At 35.7% G+C, this 21810-nt stretch overlaps 1 protein-coding gene across 3 annotated transcripts in view; it reads right to left on the bottom strand.

Annotated features, from left to right (window-relative positions):
* Positions 1-21810, bottom strand: part of arhgap24 (Rho GTPase activating protein 24) — a 132798-nt gene that overhangs the window by 34971 nt on the left and 76017 nt on the right. The gene's annotated exons all lie outside the window — the stretch shown is intronic.

Here is a 21810-nt window from a genome sequence, read left to right on the forward strand (position 1 = left end):
TCACCCTGCAGTCCATGTGGGTCCTAATTCCTCAGTATAGTGACGGGGACACGGGGGCACATATAAAAGGTGCTGTCCTTCAGATGAGATTTAAAACTGAGGTCCTGACTCTCTGTGGTCATTAAATATCCCAGGGTGTTTCTCGAAAAGAGTAGGGGTGTTACCCCGGTGTCCTGGCCAAATTTCCCATTGGCTTTTACCAATCATGGCCTCCTAATAATCCCCATCTTGAATTGGTTCATTACACTGCTCTTCTCCCCACTGAAAGCTGATGTGTGGTGAGTGTTCTGGCGCATCCAGCTGGATGCTGCACATTGGTGGTGGTGGAGGGGAGTCCCCATTACCTGTAAAGCGCTTTGAGTGGAGTGTCCAGAAAACCTCTATATACAGTAAGTGTAAGCTATTATTAAGTGCAGCACTTTATAGAGGGGTATACAGAATACAATCCTTTGCACCTGGAGAAAATCAAAAGTTAGGAAAATAAGTTAAATAAAAAAAGGGGTTATGATTTAGGAAAAATGTTTTCAATCATGTACAGCTGAACATCTGATATAGTGGAACACTGCTTTTCTAAATTTAGGCAATACATTTAATAGTTAATATCATTGTTATCTTGATAAATCTGACTTTATTCTTGCTAGCATTGGCTAACATTACATTTAAAAGTAAATATTCTAGAGAACACAAATCTTAAGACTGCATTGACTCATTCTTTAGATCTCAATATCTTTGCCCACCTTTATTTGACTCAGTCAAAAGAGCATGCTGAATGCCACGGACACGATCACCAAAAGGTTTAAGTAATTCTGGGAAGTAATAAAACTGCCTAATGGAAATACAGAAAGTATTAACAACGTGACACTGACTTAAAGGGTCATATTAGTCTTGTATCTTTATCATTGAAAGTTTTAAAAACATTCAAGACATACATGTCAATCAGCACGACAAAGCAAAACCAGCCAACAATTTTCACCTGAAGGGTTTAGTCACCACTGCAAATTCAGCCTATCTATAATGGACTTTTAAACTGCAATAAGTGTACAGTAGCTGGCGGCATGACTGCACTGACCAAAAATCAAGCCAGCTGCCATTCTGGAGACACTCAATTCGCCTTAATACTATAAATCCGTAATTAAGAGATAAGAAGTGTTTCTCCATCCTTTCGCCATGGCTCCAATATGAAAAATATCACAAAAGGTCAGGAAAAAAAAGTCCCAACCTACAGTATAGAAAAGCAAAAAGTTTTTCATTTTAAAATAAAGTTAAAATGCCAAGAAATAAAATTGTACTTAGGCTGTGTATATACACCATTGAATCCTGGACAGATTCATGTTTGAATAATTATACAACTCGGTTCCTTATAGGTTCCTTCCTGGATACTAGCCAGGATGTAGATTAATTACTTTCAATTGAGAAGAGAAAAACTTCTCTCCAATATCAAGCAGTATTACCAAGAAACATATTTTACTCATCCATCTCTTTTGTAACACATCAACAAATTCATATTTTTTTAACTCAACATAAAAGTTACAATTTCTTAGCCTTTACCTTAGTTGGTATTGGTATACAGACACTTAATCCCCTTATTTTAAGTCAAGAAATGTATTATTTTAATCTTATTTAATATAATCAGGCTTTCCTGTTTCTTTTTTGAAATTCAGATGAGATTTCTAATATAAAACAATAGTAATTGAATTATATTAACATTGATGCTACTGAGTAGGAGTGCAATAACTGAACAACATGTGGGCCACAGTAAAATTAAATTATTGATAATTCAAGCTATTTGTTGAATATTCCTTGCAATTTACTAAAAGCTTATGTTTTTTTATCGTATTAAGCATGCTCCTCTTTCTTTAAAAGCAGTATTATGACTTGGAAGTTTCATCTCTGCAGACTATGCTGTGAAGAACTCACACTGAAATAGATCAGTAAGCTGATCCCACTTTGTCGCCCTTTATTTAGCCATAACTTTCCAACTTGTAATGTGAAGTGTGGCTTTGTTGCACAAGAAATTATCAACAGCTCCAGGCAGCCTAGCATGCACAGTCACCCATGGAGGCAATAACACTCAGGCAGCAATTACTGACTTCAACACGGTCACCAACCCTAACAACACAAGTGTGTCGCCAAAGAGCTGGGATAATTATCATGTTGCTGTGTCAAACTCTAGTCTCAGACATCTTAAAATGCGTTGCCATAATCCCAGCATCATTTTTAGAACAAGCAATTTTTTTTTATCTGGGAGGACTACTGCCAATAGATTATTTTAATTTTACATTTCCAGCTGAAATGTTTTACATAAGAACAACCTGTTGAATAAAAAATCTGAATGTCCATCTACTTTGCCTTTATTGACGGTTTTTCAAACATTTGACTGAAAATAAGTACATTTCCAATTTAATGCAGATGTCTTATACTTCTTATTTGGGTGTAAGGGAATTTGATGTGGCTCAGTGCCTTTTTCAAGTGTGTCACATTTAACAGAACTAAGGCTATACTTAGTGAGCTGACACTGATTTCTTCCTACTAGTTCATCAGGAATTACCCAAATATCAGATTACTTAAGCCTTCCCTAGAAAACCAAACACTAACCTGTGATAAAATGTTCAAACTAATAGTGTTCTTTATTTCTGAATTCAATACAGAATCTTTGTTCTCTGTGTCATTATTCAGTTTTTACCTGATACCTGAAGGCAAAGTGTCATGTAATCTTTAAGCATTTTTTAGGTTATTTTGATACAAGCAAGTTCAAGTTTTCTTTAAAGTTCAAGTATCTAAATTGAACTAATTAAATGGAAACTATACCTTGGTGAAAGAAGACAACTATAGAACAATGGGAACTGATTGGTTACACCCTTTATGGAGAAATCAGAACTGGAATTCATTTACTTTTAAGAATCCTGAATTTTAACTATATAGATATGATGTATAATAATTTCATTCTGCCATGGCAATTGTGACAAAGCAAGTTTTCTAAGCTTCAGTAACTATCAGTAGCTGAAAAATGTCTCAGGCAATTACAGATATTCACATGAGGTTTTTTTGTTGTATTAATACATAATCTGTTTTCTGGATCTTGCACAAATGCAATAACTATGTCTATTTATACATTACTGGGAGTTGTTTGTTTTCTGAGTTTCATAGAAAGTTTTTATTAAGTCCATCTTTAATCATTTAGGCCAAATCTTTAATAAAGTGCTTAACTTAGCTTTATTTAGAATTGAACATAATTTAACATAACAGAATTTAAAAACTAGTACTGTGGCAAGGAATTTAAGTTCAGTTCTTACATTTATACATAAAATAGGATCATAGGTTGTTACAAAAATAACTTGCAGGTGATATAGTTAAAATAGGCAGAGAGAAAGGGCTTATTTAAACTTTGCACATCTAAGTGTACTCTATGTGTAACAGGGTGCAAAAGCAGGGTCTTACAGTGTGCAGAAAAAAATATTTATCTTTCAGAAATGTTAAAAGCATGTATTACTATGGTATAACTTTATCTTTTACTGGTTCATCTTGCAATCAGAGATGAACAGACATATACATGTAGGAACAAGCCTGAATTCAACATTCTCATCTAATAACAGCACTCTGGGAATTCCTCCTCAGTATAGGGTTTGTGCATAAATACCTGCTCTACACTATTGTTTTGCGTCTCTGAGTAGTTAACCAGCTCAATCTACATTCCATTGCTTTATTATAAGTTTATAATGTAAGTAACACAGTAAGAAAGATACTGTATAAAACCCTTAATTCATGAAAATCTACTATACTGTTTTGTATTGTGCTACAGGCATATTTCATAGCATACATATTGTATGAATGTCAGTATAATGATTTGTTTAATTTTATTACTGTGGTGCCACAAGCATTACTGTGAAATTTTAAAAATATTTATCAATACAACTCCTACTTAAATTATCTTCTAGACTATTACTCTTACTCAATAACCTGTCACATCATAAAAAATTACAAAACCAGACAGATAATTTTAAAAAATATGTTTTACTTGTAAAAACATGTCAGTGTGGTTGTAATATTTTGGTTGCTCTACTTAAAATCATAAAATGTGTCCTTGTTTTCTTCTCCTTGTTCTTCTCAATAATGAAATGAGCAACTTTTAACTAGATTTATCTTAATCAACAATGCAACTGTTCTGTATTTAAAATATTGGAACTACACTACTCAGATTATGCAAAAATCTTATTTTAATGAGAGATGGAAGAGTTGTTTTCTGCCTTGATTCAAACTCTGCGATACGATTTTAAAGTACTGTACTTAACAACAAAAACACACCCCAGAAATTAAAAAAAAAAGTTGTGAAGCCAGAATAATGAAAAACTACAGTGTGTAGAGCTTATAGTATTACCTGCCAAAACCTGTGGCTGAAAACATGATCCTCCACCATAAGAAGGGTTATGAAGGGCCTGCTTTGCCACTTCCATCTTGCAGTTTAATCCCTCAGTCACCAATCCCATGAAAGAGGTATCCAATGCAAGATTCACTTCCCACCAGTCCAGTGTCTGTGAACAATAGGCCCAAACCCAGTGCTTGTGCTGGCATAGGCCTGACTTTAGAGAGCATTATTGCTGTGCAAGGGATAAAGTTACACCCACCTGTCCCTAATAACACAGACTGAACAATGGGGAGATCACACAGCTCTCTGTGTGGCTTTGAAGTGAAAAGTTTTATCTCATTTGCTTGTCAGCATGAGCAAACACACCACCTTTAATTTTGCAAGCCTCTTTGAACAACTTCAGCTATTTTGGACAACTTTTCTAAAAAAATACCTACAACAACCAATGACATTCAGAGTGTGTTAACAAGAAAGCACAGCTGTATCATTCCTTTTTCTTTTTCCGCTCCTTAAAAAAAATAAATAGATTTTTTTTAAATATGCTTTATATGCAGTCATTGGAGAGAAAAGAGGAACAACACAGTAATTAGCAGAGTGCCTGACGTAAATGATACTGCTGGTTTAACCTGTTAATTTAGACAGACAAACAACAGTTACACATCAATTTTAAGAAAGAAGACCATTTTACAGCCTTGTTCAGTTCTTTCCCACCTAACATTAAATATGGAGTGGAAACTGCAAATATTAGTTTGGGGCTGATAATGGCCTCACTGACATAGCATCAAACAAAATCCTTAATATAAATTAAATTCCTGTGGTTCCATGCTACTACCCTCTAGCTTTCAGTTGTAGAACCTCCATGTCTGTACCCAGGTCTGTACGTATTGGGGTGTGGGGGGTCCAAGTAACACAATATCAGTGAGGACAAATACAGTAGCATAAACTTTAAAAAATGTTAAATCTAAAGCAGTGGGCAGAGGGGGTCATTGGCTTCAACTTGTAACATACTGTATTCTTTAAAATGGGTGCTTAGATATTAATGTACAGTAGCAGATACCATTTTCACTTTGGTGAAATCAAACCAATGGTAACTGGCTAGTGTTCAAAGCAATTAAATTACACAGAGAGAATAGCTTCTGCAGTCCTTATTTACGGGTTACAAAATTCTTTATTGCAAAGTTCCTACATTTGGTAGGTATAGCACATCTTCTAATGTAGATAAAAAGGAGTTCAAGTGTGTGGCACAGTCAATATAGCTTGTTTCCTGGGAGAGAAAGCAGGATTATTAAAAGCTATTGTGCAGCTCTCTCTTCAGAAATAATATGCATTACAGGAGCAACGACACCTTTAGGTTTGTCAGCTAATTGCATTCCCTTGCACAGTCACCCACTCTGAAATTGTCTATGAAAAGGCCTTCCTGATGCAAAGGTTTAGGTTACCACAAGTACCTACAGTATTTGTAGTAACACTTGCAAAAATAAAACACCACCTACCTAATTAGCTGAGCTCTTTCAGAAGCTACCCTCACCACAGACCTGATTACTTTTTTTTTTGCCTTATTGATTTATAAATTACCGTCACGGCACTTTCATCATTTAAACCAGTCTATCTCTGAATCGCAGAACAGTATCTGGTGTAAAGGTTACCTCAGAAGAGATGGATGTCTCCTTATTCGTGTCTTTTCTGTTCAGCACTAGGCTTATTATTTTATTTCAGGTGGGTAGCTGCGTCAGCATGCGTAGGCTGCAAAGGAACAAGTAATAAGTTTATTCCATGCTGAAAAAAAGAAGAAAGAGAACACAACGTTTCGGCCGTGGAGCCTTCTTCAGGTGTCACACACCTGAAGAAAGCTCCACGGCCGAAACGTTGTGTTCTCTTTCTTCTTTTTTTCAGCATGGAATAAACCTATTACTTGTTCCTTATTATTCTATTGCTCAGTTGGGAAAAAAATGAAACAATGGTGTTTTGTAATAATAAACAGGCTCTTCTGAATGCAGTAGGCTTAATTTTGTTGAAAGCTGTGAGCAACATTGTGTTGCTGCTGAATTCTAGGAGGCCAAAACCATAATTTTAGCTAACTTGATTTTATACAGTGGCACATTTCACATAGTTAAAAAGGTAGATTGGTGATTATTAACACAGTTATTAAGTGTACACTGGCCACAGCATTTTTTGGCTTATGCCAATAAATCAATGCAATTGAAACAAATTCAAATATCCGACCATTTCAAAAGCAATAACCTCTGTTTTAAAAAAAAAATAGCATGATTTGATTTTCATACTGTTAGAGTAGAATTTCAGGTTTTTCATTAAACTTGAGACTTTTCAATTTCACATTCTACGTACAGTAATTACAGTAAATGAAATCATCCAGTCTAATTTCAAATACCAACAATATGAACATTGCTCACTTTGATACTTTCTCATACCCCATACTGAACAAACGCAATTATCATTACTTTCATCACATTTCCATTACAGTTTTTTTTAACTTATTAGTAACAATGAAGAAATAAAGTAGCACTTCCTGGATTTGTGATTCATTAAGCAGTAGAGACAAATCAAAATTAATTTACTGGAAGAATACTGTATATATTAATTTTAGTAAGCGAATCTTAGAAAAACAAATTCAAAGCTCAAAACAAATGTTTACATTTCTTTAAAGCTGTTTGCGCTGTACTTTTTCCTTACCTATGGTAGGACTTACAGTACACTGATCCACTGATCGTATTTAAGACAACAGACACAAAGTACCTAAAACACTGCCAGGAGCTTTACTATATGAATTTACACAATCATATTTGATTAATGCTAAATTCATTCATCCAATCTGAAAAAAAAGTCATTCGAAAATGAGGTGTGTATCTACATGAAAACAGCTTCAGCAGTGATTACTCCAGAAGGTTCTCCCTGCAGTGATGGATGAAATACTGAACTTTCTAATTTCAGTATAATTTAAATAATTAACATTCTGTAATAGGGTAATCATATAGCTATTTAACCACTATTACAAGTTCTGCGGAGATATTCAAAAGTCTCAGTCAGTGCACTACAGTCATTTGTTCAACATTCAACAACTAATGCACTGCACCTCATATAAAGGTCTGTGCTACCAGGCTGTTTTATATTTTTTCTATTTTGTTTTTAATAATCATTTAATCACATATAATTACCTGATAATTATATAGACCACATTGCCTCAGTCCAGCCATAATACAATACTGTCTGTTTTTGTCACCTGTGTGCTGTTGCGTGTCAGCGACTAAGAAGCAAATATTTAATCTCATAACAATTCCCAGCTGTCCTTGTAAAGCAGAGCTTAGTCAATTATTATTACTCTTTCCACTTAAGAAAGCCCAAGAGTCACTTTTATACAAAGGAAAATTTTATGGGATTGAAAAGTATATAATAAGTAGCCATTTATTGTTTTTAGCAAAGATTCATGTTAGCTTTTGGATTCACAAATTCAAAAAAATAATTTGGAAGCTACTGTAAATATGTTCTAAACTTTTACATTTTTAGACTGCAGTTTTGTAAAATAGCAGTAAAAACAAATAAAACCAAGCCAGGAATGAGAATATTTATATTAGCACAAGGTCTAACCTGGGATTTGTACGTGGCTGGTTAAGGGGATGATTCAGTTTCATGACCTAGGGCACATGTGAGTATAAATCATTTTATAGCATTTACTGCTCTGCGAGTCTACATCCCATGAAAAATCCTTCAAAGTGGGTGGCATTGTCTCTGCTGGTTGAGGAACTTTATTTTCTGCAAGACTATGCAGTCAGTTTCGTTTGGATAGAGGAATGTCAAAGTTAAACCATTAACAACATTGGAAAGTAATAGTTTATTCCATGCTGAAAAAAGAAGAGAGAAAACACAACGTTTCAGCTGTGAAGCCTTCTTCAGCCCTCACACCTGAAGAAGGCTTCACAGCCGAAACATTGTGTTTTCTCTCTTCTCTTTTCAGCATGAAATAAACCTATTACTTGTTTCTTTGCAGACTACACATGCTGACACAGCTACCCACCTGAATTACATTAACAGCATTGACAGGCGTGTCGGTTGACATGAACTGATGAGTGTCAAACGTTTTCACTATCAAGGCCTGATTTTTGCCATTCTTTTAACCCACAATGAGATTACATAATTTAATTTAATTTAATTTATATCCAAGCAAAAGGAGTACATTTGTGGGGTACTCTTAGCTTTTTAACTATATAGATTAGACACATACTGCATATATACAAGTATAAACATCTAAATCTGGAAAAGAAAAATTAAAATGTGTGTTTTTTTCTTGAGCACTACAGTATGGTGTGTTTATACTTTGTTGTGGTGTTCTTTCCTCTGTGCAAAGCAGCAGTTTACTTAAACATCATCAAGACAAGCAATCACAGTTTGCCAGGGGATTGCAACTTATTAATGGCACCTCATCTGGGGTGAATGCAAAACAATTTTACCAGGGCACTTAAACCCAGCAGCACTTAAGGACAGTCCACATGTGCTGTATCATTTCTACTGATTAGTCAGACAGTGCAGAATTGTGCTTTCCAATGCTACTGTATAAATAGCTCAAGAAAATATACAGTAATTATCAAATCAGTGTCATCCAATCATTTATTGTACAGTAGGTCTAGTGTCAGAATTTTGGGATCCTTGGGTAGGAAAATAATAATTTTGCTAATTTATTTTTTAGCAGTCCATTACCAGGACCTCCTGGCACAGTGTTTAATCAATAACGAGGGGTAATATCCCCGATATTGTCTTTAAGTAGATGATTTTCACATTTGACCTACAGCAGCTCTTTGGAGTTAATCCTAGTTTCAATGACATTAGGAAACAGAAAGAGTACAACCCACTCTGGATGAGATGCTAATCCATTGTAGAGCCTACCCCCAGCAAATCCCGGTCTCCATTCATGCACCTAATGACATCTGCATACTAAGACAAAGAACAAATGACAAGGACCAAACAAAAATGTATCTCCTTGTCTAAAACTTTTGTAAGAAGCCTGATTACCTCAAATGTAATAGTAAACATTGAACAGATAAAAACTTGAGGTTTATTTGCAAATAGAGAACAAGGAGATCAAAAGCTTTCCACAATTATTTTTTTCTCTCACTAATCTCTGACTCTGAGTTACAGCTGTTTCATCAGTGAGAACATAAGGTGATTATGATGAAGCAAAGAACAGATCTATTTAAGTCAATCATATGACCATTTGGAGAAGAGCACTTTAATAAAACACTTTTATGAACACATACCCAAAGGCTAGAGGAAAGCTATTATTATTAAAAGTATGTGATCAGGTGATCATGAGCATAGCAAATACAGGTTAACTCTGATTGGTTTTTGGCTTCCACAGAGCTCATGGTCATGTACAGTAGGTGCTGCACTTACTGTACATGCAAGAGGAACTTGTCAGAGCATAATGAGCATCAAAATATTTTCTTATGATGTTTCAAAATCCTGGACTGCAGTGTTATATGATGAGCAGATAAAATGATCAAGCCCATGAATATCTGTGGAATTATTCATTTAATTATGGAATAAAAACTATCAATATTAATATTTTTCATTAATTATAATGAAGAAGAAATAGCATAAAGCAGTGTTGCTAGTTTTAAATCTTATCACTTTTTTCAAAGGTCACATGATAACTCTTTATTGCTTCTCCATAAAGGTCTGGTTGCTAAACAATGAGTTGTAATACTAATGCTTACACCTGTTGCAAGTTTTCCATAAGAAAAAGCCTCAATGTATTAGTGCTTAACAGCAAAACATTTTATTTCATTTTTGTTTTGGACCCTGAACTGGAATGCCATGCTTTTTGAGGTACCGGATTACAGAAGAACCACCCTCAGCTTTCTTATGGAAAGTTAGCACTTAACACTAAGCAAGTAGACTACTACGATCACTGCAGACACTCATTGTCATGGAAACTAATAGAAATGTTCAGCATTAATATGATTCATCCCAGAGGTCAAGGACTTTGTACTCTGAAACATGCAACACCATGCACTTAGAACTGCCTTCAGAAAAAAAAGTACTAACAAGAAGGCCATGAACAGATCTCATTTAATGCAGTTCACCTTCTCTGTTAAGAATTCATGAATCACATTAGAAATTACTTCTCCCTCAGGAACTCTGTACCAACACCAGGTCTAAACCATTTTGGAGATATACTATTGAAGCGGTCATGCTGTCATGAACGTTATGATTTCTTTTAAAGTTGCACAAAAGTAAACTTCCAACATTTTAATTATTTTTAAAAATAATTTATATTGAAGCTCACCTTAAACCAGACAGACAAAAAAAAAGACACGAACTAAACCTGATTTTAACTTTCCCCAAACATAAACAGATTCAGGTTATATCTTGCGCCCTGTCTGAAGCCTTCTAGAACAAAAGCCTCTTCCTGCTTGGAAATAATGCTATGCCTTGGTCCCTTGGTTATAAAATATAGCAAGTAAATATTTAGTGATACTGGCAATAATGTCTTACAGCCACATCTGTAACAGAAACTGTTTTTAATGTCTATACCATCATACTTGTGCGTGTATTTCAAAATCAGTTGGGGTAAATACATTCATCTTCACTGATCTCTAATATTCCCATTAAACTATGTAGTCACACAGTATGTCCGAAAATTTAGCAAAATCCCTTTCAACCAGCAAACTTCCATCTGCTTTTAGCATTTACACAGGCTTAAGCATTGATGTATTCAGGCAAAATGTAACGTTAATCACAGTGCCAATGTAACATGTCAATCACAGACACAGTGCTTGATCCACCCACCACATTCTAGTGCATCTTGCAAAATTGGTTCTCACACTCAATGCATTCTCATTTAATAACTTTTTTAACAGCAGGTTAGTGGTTTCGCCATGGGCACCAGGATAGGATCTAGCTATGCCAATATTTTTGTCGGCTGGGTAGAAGAATGTTCCTTTGCTTCCTACTGTATACTGGCTTTGTGCCTGACCTCTACAAGCGATACATCGATGACTGTGTCGGTGCTGCTACATGCTCTAATGACAAGCTAGAGCACTTCCTGCATCAATTCACTAACTCTCACCCATCCCTCAAATATACAGTTAACATATCTTTCTCCGCTCTTCTGTTTCTAGACATATATTTATCTATTAACCATCCATGACTCTCTACCATGGTCTATTACAAACCCACAGATTCACACAGATATCTCCTGTACAGCTCTTTTCACCCCACTCACACCAAAAACTCTCCCCCCTTTTCACAGTTCCTCAGGCTACGTTGACTTTGCAGTGACAACATAGATTTCCAGAAAATCTTTTTTTTTTTCATCAACAGAAGATACCCCACCCAGATTATTGATAGGGCCCTCACCCGGGCCAAAAACAGCCCTCGGATCATCAACACGATCAGGAACTTCCAGTGTCACAACTGCATTCTCTTGGTGCTTCCCTACCACCATAACACACTTTCTATCCCCAGGACCATCATTAACAACTACTCCATTTTAGATGACGATCCCTCCATCGGTGTAAACTATTTTTTGACTGAAAAATCATCTCATACCACCAACCATCCAATCTTTGTAAACTTCTGGTTCAGAGCTCCCTTCAACGCACTCAGCAATCATCCCCACCAGGCACCTTCCCCTGCAACAGAACTCGCTGCATCACCTGCAAATACATACAGTATCTAACACCACGCTCATTCAGGGCCCCTCAAGTCAATTCCGGATCACCCAGACGACATCCTGTACCTCCAACAATCTCATTTACTGTAGAAGATTAAAGATTACTCCAATCCCATAGTTTCTCATTTCACCTCAGACGGCCATGATCACACTGATTTCTCTGTCTCTGTTCTCAAAGAAGGGTTTCTCAACTCCCACAGGAGAAAGACAACAGAAATGAAACTTATAGTGAAACAGAGTTCACACCTTCCCTCTTCTCTCAATGAAATACTTATTTTCGTGTAGTTTTCTCTATTCTCATACAGGTTTTGACTTCACGCCTTTCTTCACCCTTCTTCACGTTATACTTCCTGAGTGGCCTCTTTGCCTCTCCCCTCTTCCCTCTCCCCCCTCCTCCACTTTTCAAGCTTTTGTTTGTGCTATTTAATCTTTGCCGTCTACCCTGTCTTTCTCACACCTGAAGACGGCTCCACAGCCGAAACGTTGTGATTCTTCTTTTCTTTTCAGCACGGAATAAACCCATGACCTGTTCCTTTGCAGCCTACGCATGCTGATGCAGCTACCTACTGTACTTGAACTTTGTTAATCACTGATTGCATACTCTATATTAAGCTTTTAAGTTATTAATACATTATTCGGTTGTTATGATTATTGAATGATAAGTACAAAGAAAGTGTTTTCTTGTATTCCTTTGCTTCCATTTTTATTATCTCTAATTTGATGGTACAGTACATTTGGTTTCTTCATATTGTATCCCCACAACTGACCTTGAATATTTCTTTACTGAATTTCAAATTGCCAAAGCAGTTTGGGTAATCGGCATACAGTGATCTAGTTTCAATTAGATGTACTAAAGTTTTGAAAATTTCTTCTTTCTATACATTTTCTGGCAGAAGATAATGAGATAAAAGTAACAGCTAAGTTAACAAGTAATTTAACAGGCAATGATTCATTACTGTTAAATTATTGAAAATAAACCTATAAACATGCAAAGTTTATTAGTTGTGTTTTACAGAGCACAGGTAAGGATGAGGTATAATTTACCCATCTTCAGCATGTCCATTCTAAACTTTTCTCTTTTCTAACATTAATCACATTTTAATTATACTCTGTGTTCTATTTAAGATTTTATGTATCGATTTAGTGTAAAGAAGGAATATACAGTAAAAATAAACAAATAAAAAATGAGTGTAACCTCTTAATATAAAGTGACATTGCTACTGTGTTTTGTAAAATCCTTATGATAAAAAGAACAAATCATTTAAAACTTAAATTTCAAATTAATTATTCAAACTCTTCAATGAAGAGTTTTAGATATAAAAATGTGATGATGTCCTGGGCTTTTATTTTCATTTTTGATTAAAATAAATCCTTAATCTTTCTTCTGTTGTCCTGTATATAGGTGATTACAGTACATACAGTAACTGGAATCCAGTTATGTTTTGGGAAATAATATTTTTTGTGTAGACATTTGTCACTGAAAATATCACATTGAAGTTAGCAATAAAAGAAGATTACTGATTGTCAAATACACCAAAAATATTGTAGCGTTTTTGAGTTCATGCAGGACAAAGGACAAGTGGAGACGAGATAGCAAACCAAGAAACCACTTCTATCTCCTATCTCAAGGATAGTGTAAGGGTAGCAGAAGTTCCCATTTCTTGAATGAGCAATACCAGTACCAAAAATACACCAAACACAAAAGGATGCCACAACTGGCTGCATATAGGCTTGTAATTTCCTCATCATTAGTCATCTATTTCTAAAAACTTGTCTTAAAATATTTTTCTTTTTTTTTACACTTGTGTGTTTGTGAGACAGACTAATTGCTTGTTAGATGACAATTGACACGTGTAATCTGCTACTAAACACAAAGCGACAAAATCCAGTGCATTTACTGTCTGTGTGATGTACAGTAAATAAGATAGGAAATACTGTATGCACAGTCATTGAAAACCTGGATGAATGATTTTTGCAGTTAATTGAACTATCTGTATACAAAACAGTCATAAATCCAACATAAATCCACACTTAAACTATTTGAGTTCTCACATTCCGAAACATGATTCAGATGGCATGTGTTGATTCGCTGTGTTCAATGCACAACCTAAATCTGCATGTTACTGAAAGGTGCATTTACAATCAAGATCCTTTGTTTACAATAAAAAGATAAGCACAGAACTAATTTCACAGCTGCAATGACACTTTAAATCATGAACTAAAGAGCAGGTTGAATAATAATGGATAAAATATGCATGGCGTAATAATTTGGATATGGATAGTGAAAGCTCTAGCACCACATTTCCTGCAGAGGGCCAGCTTCCTTTCCTGACAGCTAGTTAATCAAAACAAGTAAACACAACCCTGTGCTAGGCTGGATAGAGGCTGCTGAGAATTCTGTGGGATCTAAGAGGGAAAAGGTTGCTTCTAATGTGTAAATGCAGGGAGCTGAATTGATTAATAGAGTGGCTACACCTGTGAACTCTGATTTGCAGTCTCGGCATGTTAGCTTAATGGTCTGAAGCATTTAATTATGCATTATACAGTACACATACAATAATATCATAATGGTTTCATGTACTTTAATGTTTGAAACCATAATAGCCCAACTGCAATATTTATTTTTGCCGGATTGTGATGGAAAACACAAACATACAGTAGGTAACAAGTTTTAGGTAGGTAATTAGTTTTTTATTCAGGAAAACTTTTAAATCATTCATTTAACCTTTTTTTAAGGTTCTGTATAAACACCCATCCACCCCTTTTCAGTATATCAGCTGTATACTGACTGAAAGGAATGAGGTAAAAATTAAGTCTAGTGTATTCCACACCAACAGTGAAAGACGGGACCACAACCAGAATGAAACACATGTACTTACAGATGCTAATTAACCTGAACAACCTAACCTAACCTACTATTTACATGAACTCCTAAATGCAATCAAATCTCTGATAAGACTCCTCCATATTTTACATACATAACAGGCAATGTCTAGCATTGAATATAGTCATTTACTGTATATTCCATTGTCACTTTTTGTTCCAGAATTAAAATTAAAGGCAATTCTCTGTTTAAGAAAGTAATATATTTTAATCTAAACAGGAGAGACACTAGCATACTGTACATGGTTTACTTCATCAAGTGGCAGTAGACATGTGATCCAGTCAAGAAATTATTGTGGCTCAGTGGTTGAAAAGTCAGAAAAGTTTTCTTCTCACTCTGAAATTTAGGTTCAAATGCTGTACCTGATCCTCGTCGTTATCCAGTCTCTAAAAATAAATAACCTTCTGCCTACTGCAATTTGTATTCTTCTAGGAAACTCCTTGGCATGGATCCTTAGCCTTTCTCCTCTGTGCATCACAGCTTCCACATAACAGATTCAGATGCTAGGTGAATTTAATGAGTACTAAACTGAACTACCGTACTCAGCTGAAATAAAATGGATGGCTGTCCTGCTCTCAGCTGCATACAGTACATCATTAGTTCCTTCCATGAAACATTCTAGAAATCAAGATTGGATGTTTACCCGTTATGCCTTCCGGCATGTAGGGACAGCAACGTCCTGTTGCTGTTTCCGTAACATTGTTTTTTTTCAGGACAGGGTTGTTAGCCTTGTGCCCGACATCCAACATGAAGGACCTGGTGCCCGGGGTGGGACACAAACCCACTACCCTAAGATTATGAGTCTCATGCACTACCCACAAAGATAGCTGGGGCCCAGAAATCAAGAGTACTGTAACTGGGAGGCATACTTGGAGGGATATTAGTTTCATATACTGTATATGTTCTTATGCTTTTTCTGTTCTTATCTGTTTCTGGAATGAAAATATTTTCCCATGTTTTTCATTCAGTTCAGTTTTGCAGTTCTGTGCTCTGCAGGTGTTTCACTTAATAAAATTGGCATGTGTTCTTGAACAAACATGTCTTAGTGATAGACCTTCAATATTCTTTAATTTCAGATAGAATCAATAAGTTATCAAGGTAGACACTAATGTGTTATTGTACAAATCCTGTACAATCCTGTGATCGTGTTGAATGCATAAAACCACAGTAAGTACATTTGCTGCTTTGTGTTGTATACTAATGATGAAAACAGATTTGTATTACAGGATATTGAAGTAATATGGAGAAGCTTGATTCCCAGAATAATAAACAGTGAATTCAGTTGTTGCCAAGATTTTTTTCTGTAATTTGTTTTTGTCAGCACAGCTCAAAGAAATTAAACGATTCCCCATTTATTGTTAAGACTTTCTGAGTATTGCCAGTCTGTGTTACACCTAGAAATGGATTTGTAAAATTAGGAATAAATGTGATTTTCTGAAGAAAAAAATCTTAAAACATTAGGCATACAAAATGGACAGAAATGCATTTATTGCCCTTATACAGTATAAATTGTTTTATTTGCTTTTGAAGAGCTACTCATCTATTTTAAGTATTCTGTATTCAATATCCTTATTCAAATTTAAAACACAAAATCTAGATCTCAGAGAAAATCATATACTGTATACAAAATAATACAGAAAAATAAACAAAGATAGTTCTATGGAGTAGATGGGCAGACAGATGGATAAATAAAAATAACATTTTTTTTTCATTTTGCCTGTCTGAATAGATATTTTCCATGTTTTTATTGTAATTGCAAAAACTATGGAAAATGACCTTGCAAATGGGTATACCCGAGATAAACCTTCAAAAACAAACCGTGTTTGTATATTTGGGGTGGAATCCAAAGCTGCAGCTCTAATCTATGAGGATGCCGAGGTATGAAAAACAACACACTCAAAGAATCAATACTGTTCGGCCTTTGGGCCATTTCTTCTCTAAAATCTTTATTTTCAATAAGCTCAACACCATTCCAGCTCTAAACCCAACCTTGTTAGTCAAAACATCAATCTTGATGTTATTCCGAACCCTTCTGCAGAAGCAATCACATCATGAAACATACACCCACACAAAGAACTAAATAAACATTCATGCATATGGCAGCCAGAGGAAAACAGTTATGGACAAGCTCACAGATGCAAGGATATATTCAATTTCACTGCAAAAACGCCACAACAGGCAAAGCCTGTCTGTAAAGTGAACTAAAGGCTGTCTGCAAAAATACTTGGCTAATTCTTTGTAAAAAGCCAATGCAATCCATTGATACATCTTACATTAGATGTGTGTCACTGAGAATGTTTCTTCATTTCTATTTTTCTAATTCTGTATAACAAAGGAATCAGTTTTGCAAGGGACAATCTAAATACATTTGTACAGTAAATACATTCTTATACAGTACCTTTAAAATATACAGTAAGTAAAAATAATTTAACAACTATATCCATTTAACATCCTTTAAAATCCAATGTACCTCAGTCAAAATACATGGACCATTCAAGCATATGAGCAAGGCAGTTCTTGACTACTCAAACCAGGCATCCTTTCCTTGTAATCTTAAACCTTCTCAGAGTCATCAATCAATAACAGACACAAGAATGGGGTTTTCTAGGGGGAAGATCAAATGTAAATCTGACAACATCCTATTGACAGGTCACATTTTTCACAGCAATTATGGAGAGCATGTTTTCTGATTTAATTGACTGGTCTTTTTCAGTTGAATCCTAGCTCTATATCCTTTCTGATTTTCCACTCTCCTTGCCCCCTTATATCCTGATTGTTTTCTTGGACAAAGCTCCTGTCTAAACCAATACTTGGGGCCAAATTCCCTGAGTTCAACATAATGTGTCAGTGAAAGGGACTGCAAGGAATTTAATTGGAGTGAGCCATCTGAATTGTAAATTTGGCTGTAAAACTGCTGACTGCAAGGCCAGCATCAAACCAGGAATGTTTCAGATGAGATCTTAATGCCCCTAAAGCCTACCCCTTTCACATTTATCGTATCCCATAGGCCTAGTATTGGGATATCAATGGGACTGAGGAATTGGTCACAGTACAGTTTATGCAGGGAGAAATAGTTCAAAACATGTTGGCCAGTGAAATTCATATCTTTCACATATTAAGACATGAGGTTATTTCTACTTCAGTTTGCATGTCTTAGCATTCCACTATGAAGAACATGGTGTTTGAATTAATTATGAAAATGCTAGTTTGTTTTTCAGGTCCACATGAAAACATGCACAATGTATCCATTATCAAACTTAATTTTTATTTTAAAGAAATATATTCTGCTTGTCAATATAAATAAGCTGCTATTTATTTATAAACAGCTGATTTATTTATTTTGTCAAACAGGATGTACTTTTTAATTTTTTTTCTAGTGGATGTACAGTGTAGCTCAATGATAGCATGCACCAGGTGGATGTTACATACTGTATAACAACAATAATATCAATAATAATGATAATAATAATAATTCTTTACACTGCCTGGGTTATGTGACGGTGGCCATAGAGTCCAATATGCTCACAACACATCAGTTATCAATGGGGAGGAGAACAAAGTGATGAAGCCATTTCATAGATGGGGATTATTAGGAGGTCATGATTGGTAAAGACCAATGGGAAATTGTACCCAGAACACAAGGGAAACAACCCTACTCTTTTCAGGAAAAGCCCTGGGATTGGTAATGATCACAGAGAGTCAGGACCTCAGTTTTATGTCTCATCCGAAGAACTATGTACCCTTCACTATACTTGGGGATTTGGACCATTTCCAGCAGAAACCTTTGTTTTTCCTAGAATGTCTCCCTTCCAGGTACTGACCAGGCTCACATCTGCTTTGCTTCTGTGAGTTGCCAGTTGTGCATTGCAGAGTGATATGGTTACTGGCCATCACAACCCATTCTTGGGTAGAAAGGCACTTGTCATTCCCAAGTCCACTAGGTATAGATGTATATGTCCAACTCTGAGAAATTAAAAAAATATATTAAAATAAACATTGCTTCTTGCTGCTTTAGGAATCCAATAACCTCTGAATTTTAACTCCTATTGTACACAGAAGTATAAAACTGGACGGCATCACAATTCCCTTTCAAATCTTTGAGTTCAATTTATGGTCTTTATTGAGAGTACTCCCAAGCTTTGCATACTCTATTCTGAGCTAAACCTTTTAGCCTTTGACCTCCAAAGCCAGGCAGGACAGCCCTCTTGATCATCAAGTTGAAAGTGGATGAGATGACATAGAAGGTACATCTGGTGATCGATACATCCTTTGTGTTAATGGAGAGAAGCAGGCATATGTTCAGACAAAGGTAAATCTTGGTTAAGACCTTGTTGGATTGCATACAGTTTCTTACCACAGACCATGGAAGAAATATCCTGCCACAGTGATCTTCAGTGTTTGAGTATGATATGTGAATCCAGTAAAAAACAGCAATATTGTTCACAGACAGCTGGAGCTGCATCAGTGTGTAAGCTACCAACAAGTAGTGGCTGCACACATATGAAGAAGAATTCAGCCAAAACACTTGATTTCTTTTCAGACAAAATTAACCTCTGCTTGTTCCTTTGCATCTCACACACAAATGCTGAACCATAGCCTTCCCATTGCAGACATCTTTAAATTATTTGTATATATTTATTTGTTTTAAAATGATATTTCCTGGCCAGGGGGCCTGAAAATACAATTAACCCAACAGATATTTTAAAAATCTCATAAACAAATATAGTCATTTTTATACACTTCAAAACTTGAATACATTAAAAGCTGAAGACCTGACTTTAAAATAACAACACAGTAAGAGTGTTTGTTGAAAAGACAAAATTTCATTATACTATCTGAGGCAGCTCTGATGAAAAATTGAATCAGAAAAAAACCCAAACTAATTAAACAACTTTAATTTATATATCCAGAAGAGCAGAAAAACATGATGTTACATTTATAGTTACTGTAGCTCAGTTTTCAGTCTTATTTTGTGTATTTTTAAATTTACTAATCACAGGATAAACTTTAAATTCTCTTACTAAATATAAATTCCAAAACATTCTTTTCCCTTTGAAATACAACACATTTTCAGCAAACCTGCAGAAGAGTTGGACCTCTTTCTGAATCTCTCTGGAAGTTAGGGAAAGTTTTATGTAACTACTGTAGTTTGTCAATTTTTCTGTTTGTCAGACAAAAACAATTTAGTACACATGAAGCAAAGATTTCATTGTGAAATCAGTTAATGGCAATTCTGATGATGAATGAAAAAAACGTAGTGATGTCTGCACCAAACAGAAGTGCTTTGCTTTGTTTATCATTCTTGAAATTACCTTTTTCAAATCCCACTAATTGAAGCTGTTCCTCTTATCCATATCACCCTGCAACTCACAACTGCCAACCCACTGAAGCTAAGCAGGTGTGAGCCTGGTCAGTACCTGGATGGGAGACCTCCTGGGAAAAACTAAGGTTGCTGCTGGAAGAGGTGTTAGTGGGGCCAGCAGGGGGCGCTCACCCTGCGGTCTGTGTGGGTCCTAATGCCCCAGTATAGTGATGGGGACACTATACTGTAAACAGGCGCCGTCCTTCGGATGAGACGTAAAACCGAGGTCCTGACTCTCTGTGGTCATTAAAAATCCCAGGGCGCTTCTCGAAAAGAGTAGGGGTGTAACCCCGGTGTCCTGGCCAAATTTCCAATTGGCCCTTACCAATCATGGCCTCCTAATAATCCCCCTCTATGAATTGGCTACATCACTCTGCTCTCCTCCCCACTGATAGCTGATGTGTGGTGAGCGTTCTGGCGCACTATGGCTGCCGTCGCATCATCCAGGTGGATGCTACACACTGGTGGTGGTGGAGGGGAGTCCCCATTACCTGTAAAGCGCTTTGAGTGGAGTGTCCAGAAAAGCGCTATATAAGTGTAAGCAATTATTATTATTATTATTATCCATACCCTTTGACCAGATACATGTCTGATTAATTGCATGAGCTTTCTCGATTATTGATTATTCTAGAACATAGAGCAACATCAATTAAGTATGACATCCAGCTGCACGAACACAACATATGACACTATAGGACAATGTTCAGGTAAGAAACAATAGAAATCTTTACAGGGGTGGTAAGCTGAATGTTCTAAAATTATAGATCAGAGAGTATAAATGAAGCTGAGGTGAGATACAAGATGACTACATTCTTAAGACTTTCTTAAAATTTAATTTTAGGGGTTTCCTCTAGAGCAAAGTTTGCTCCCATTTCTCCGAAATTACAAATTTCAAAGTGAAGATCTAGCAAGGGCAGCAAAACTTGCAAAGGAAACACTAACAAACCAAAAAAATGAACAAAGAAAATGAAAAGTCTTTTTGACCCATCATATCACATTGTATTGTATTATATATATCACACATAATGATATGACATTGTATTGTATTATATATATCACACATAATGATATGAGATGGTAAAATACATGTTCAGTTGCAACCCTTATGAAAATAAATAGTCATAAAGTGCATTAAATCCAAAATTAGATCAATTTGCATAGATTTTGCTTGTCAATCAGAATTTAGGAGTTTCAAGTGTTCAATTTCCCCCATATTCAGTTCTGTGCTTTTTTATAATTATAAAAATTCAAGAGAGATTTTATAATTTGACAGACAGTAGAATAACTGAAAGCCTTTGAACAATGAAGACTAATTATATTGACTTACAGGTAGTAAGATAAAAAAAATGCATGTCAATTTAGCCACCACACATTTCAATAAATACTAATACAATTTTTGAAGAGGTCCATTAGCTTGCATTGCCATGCATCAGATTGCCAAATGGCCCTCTTTTGCTCTCTTATTACAGACTGATTGCTAACAGCTCTCACCAAATTCAGTAAAACATCATTGC

This window comes from Lepisosteus oculatus, chromosome 3 (genome assembly GCF_040954835.1).
Source record: "Lepisosteus oculatus isolate fLepOcu1 chromosome 3, fLepOcu1.hap2, whole genome shotgun sequence".
NCBI lineage: Eukaryota > Metazoa > Chordata > Actinopteri > Semionotiformes > Lepisosteidae > Lepisosteus > Lepisosteus oculatus.